Source organism: Daktulosphaira vitifoliae, unplaced genomic scaffold, assembly GCF_025091365.1.
Source record: "Daktulosphaira vitifoliae isolate Bord-2020 unplaced genomic scaffold, ASM2509136v1 Scaffold_5, whole genome shotgun sequence".
In the NCBI taxonomy this organism is placed as follows: Eukaryota; Metazoa; Arthropoda; class Insecta; order Hemiptera; family Phylloxeridae; genus Daktulosphaira; species Daktulosphaira vitifoliae.
In genome coordinates this window covers 13,188,827-13,193,003 of record NW_026099576.1, presented here as the reverse complement: position 1 = coordinate 13,193,003, position 4,177 = coordinate 13,188,827, and the positions used below count along the sequence as shown (strand labels likewise).

Genomic DNA, 4,177 nt, shown 5'->3' with positions numbered 1-4,177 from the left:
GATAATTTACGCCATAAATAATAACCCCTCTCCAGAAGTTCCCAATGTAAGACCGAAAATTGACCAACACGATGTAGAAAATTTACAGCTTCATGATTTAGCTAACAAAAATACAATACAAATTTTCACAGAATTTGGTGTCGATGAATTTTTGAAAAATGACGTGGTAAACTGGACCGAGTCTAAAAGCTACTTAAAAGCAGAGGAAGTTTTTAAGAATCTTCGAGTTACCAATGACGTGGCAGAAAGAGGAGTTTCATTGATCCAAGACCTTAATCGCAAAATTACCCATGATGAGGATCAACTTCAGTTTCTCTTACAAGTAGTTTCTGAGCATCGGAAGATTTACCCTGATTGCAGCAAACACACTTTAAAAAAAAGCAATTCAACTTTTATATAATTTTTTAATTCTTTAGTAAGTAAAATTAGAAATGTTAAAAATGATTTATATAATATAGCTTGACTTATTGATAAAAAAATATAAGAACGTATACATAAAATAGTTTTCATTATTATTTTTTTAAGTTAAAAATTTTCAAATAGCTTGGGATGGCTCAAAAATTAATTTTTCGTGTTTTTTTTTCTTGAGAATTGTATATAAAACCAGGTAGAACAATTTTCAAGTGTAGGAGTAAAAAAACATAAAAAAAAAAAATTTTTTTTTGTCACTTTTAGACCACCTTAATATATATGCTTTAAATAAAAAAAATGAAACCTCCCAGAACCCCCTAGAATTTTTTCTATATTTTTCTTATTAATAGTTATGGTTTTTTGAGTGCATCACTTTGAGGGTTTAATAAAATCTAAAAAATAAAGATAAATTAAATAAAATTACTCTCAGAATATCTTGATATATATTTTTAAGATTAAACCGTTGAAAATTTAGTTTGAGTAGAGAAATATAGTCATTAATAATAACGAAGTTCAAATGTGTTGCTTTATAAAAATCATCATTTATACTATAATTAACACTTATTTGTCCTAAATCACAATTATTACCAAAATTATTAAATTCATTGACGCTATGTAATAGTCAATCATTATCTTTAGATAACAAAATTTTCTATTTATTGTTAGATAAAATCATATTTGGGATAATTGCCCAACGGCAATATACTAAATTTTATCATTGTCTGTGATATAATTTTAGTAAAATTATTTTATTTATCTGGGAAGTGACTAATTTACTTTTTATTACTTTAAAAAAAATTAATTAAATTGAAAATTCACATATTGAAATTGTTATTATTAAAACACGATATCTTACCTACCTAAGGATATTTGTAATTAATCAAAAATCATACTTTTTTTGAATAAATATTGACGTAATATTTTAATTAGCTCGTATTTGTAGATACTTAGCATCGGGTAATTCATTCACAGACCTTCATTACTCCTATAGAATAGGAATATCTACTATTAGTAAAATAGTAGATGTATGCAGCGAATATATAGGGACTTAAATCTGAAATTATGCCTTTGCCGAATCAGCAAAAGTGAAGAGAAATTGCTTTGGGTTTTGTAAACGGTACCAACTTTGTAAATTGCATAACCGCTTTGGACGGAAAACATATTCGCTGAATCAAACCTATCCAGAGTAGATCAAATTTTTATAATTATAAACACTACTATTCAATAGTTCATATGGCTATTTGCGATGCAAATAATTTGTATTATTATTATTAATTAACAATAACTATTATTGTTTTACTATTATTGATGTGGGAGCTCAAGGAAAGTTTTGTGATTCAAAAGTCTTTAAAAAAACGAAATTTTACAAAAAACTAGAAGCTAAAGAACTTTTTGTATCACCACCGTAACACATACCTGGGCAATCAAATCCATTACCATTTGTAATAGTTGCTAATGAAACTTTTGGTGTATCTCAAAGCATACTTGGACATATGCACGTAGAAATTTGAATTACAAAAAAAAAGTATTCAACTATCGCTTGTCTCGAGCAAGAAGATATATAGAACCAACTTTTGAAATACTTTCCAAAAAATGGCAAATTTTCCATAGATCGATGAACATAAGTGTAGAACTTTCTATAAAAATTGTTAAAGCCTGTTGTACATTGCATAATTTGTCAGGAACAGAGATGGATTTATATTTGAGGACACATTAAGTATTAATGGTTTTGAAAGTCTTAATGACTCAATCGATGTTTATAATAGATCACGTAATATATTAAGGGACCAGTTTATCAATTACATTATAAGCGAAGCTGGTGAAGTAGAATGGCAAGATAGAATTATTCATTAAGTCNAAGCGAAGCTGGTGAAGTAGAATGGCAAGATAGAATTATTCATTAAGTCAATATAAATGATGTGCTCAATAAGTTTATGTTAAATGTCTTCTTAGTACTACTAATAATGGTTTTTGATTTGTATTCTATCGGTAAAATGTTTTTGTCACAAGAATTATTTTTACTAAAAACAACATTTTTTTTTATAATTAACATTTTTTTAAATTGTTCTTAGTAAAAACGTACAGATAAAAATGTTTAAAAATAATATTTTATGTATTTTTATGCTATTGATTGTTAGGGAACCTTTCATTCCTCATATGTTTAACACTGGAAATCAACAAAATAACTAAAAATAAATAAATAAAAAAATAACAAGAATAACGAAAATAACTTTTCACGGAATAATGTCCTTTTTTATTTAATCAGCATTTAACTCATAAGTTAAAAATCGAATAAAAAATTTGATAGATAATTTTATTTTATTGGAAACATTTAACTGTGGTGAGCTTACACCCACCCCCAGGGGGACAACGCCTGTGTACAATATACATGCATAAGTACTCATTTGGATTTTTTTATCGCTGCTGTTCATAGCATCGAACTCCGCTACTTCTCTAAAGGTTGCTGCTCTAATATCCCTGTCCTTATACCTTACATCCCTTGAATTCCAAAAATGTAGTCTTAATTGAACCTCATTTATCAAAATTTCAGTGTCTATAATGAGAGACACTTTTTGAGAACTTGCTAGGGGTAGAAGTCATGGCAAAATGACGAAAAAATACAAGACGAGTACGTCGTACGCGTCAGTGTGAACATGTTCTTTCATATCAATGTTTGGTCTGCTCGCGTATCATACGCAAGACCGATGAGCGTCGCGTACGGATTATGAAAAAGTGCCACTCGAAAAACGCGCCACTTTAAATTCGTGTGCGTATCGTTTGTGGTGCTGTGAAATGCCACATATTAACTAAGTATTTATAAACGACGCGTAAGATAACCGCTGGTGTGAAACGGACCCAACTATTTTTATGGTATTCCCACAAATGACTTGATAAATTAACTACACGTGCTCATAATCTGACTTAATCGAGAAAATAAAGTATACAGTGTAAATATGATTGAATACAAAACGTTGCTCAACATAAATCTAAAACATATTTCAAACTATATTTTTAATTAATCTTTGATACCCAACCAAATTCAACTGTATAAACAAAACTTTGTAAAATGATAGTAAATTTAACGATAAAAATTGACTATTTTTACATATTAGTTTCCTATGATTGTAATTGTGTGATATCATGATTACAAAAAATTAAATAAAAATCGCCCAGTCTCTCATTTTATCTATGTAATGATTATTACAACTACCCATTAGTGATGTTTTAAAAATATTGTTGAATATTGATTAGTAGTAATCAAACATTTTTTAGTGCGCTCATTGGATAGACTACTTTTAATAACAAATTTTAAAACAAAAACTAAAGTTATATCTTCTAACGACATAGTATAATAAAACTTATTGGTTTTTAACACGCTTATATTAGTTTCACTTGTATGTATGTATGTATGTAACTCTCCAAACGCCACGCGTTATCGCATATTCCGTCGTCTAGACTAGACTGTCATAACGCATTCACCCCACCCCACGCCACGCTCATCACACGACGGCAACACTATTCCTCTGTATAAATTTATTTTTGGTTATCGTACCCGTGTGCTTGTCATCAATATTATATATATATAAACAAATTTTTATTTTGACTGACCAATACTATCCGCGTACCATACGGCTTACGTATATATTCCTACTGCCGTTTATACCTCAGGTATAACGTTAGTCCGACACGCCCGCCCACAAAACACAGCTATACCTAGTGCATGATACTTTTACGTAGTTAAGTCGCATTATTTGTATATATATAT

At 29.1% G+C, this 4,177-nt stretch overlaps 1 protein-coding gene across 2 annotated transcripts in view; it reads right to left on the bottom strand.

The window, feature by feature from the left end:
• LOC126908633 (aldo-keto reductase family 1 member A1-like) overlaps positions 1-4,177 on the bottom strand; it is an 83,758-nt gene that overhangs the window by 30,144 nt on the left and 49,437 nt on the right. The window lies entirely within an intron of this gene.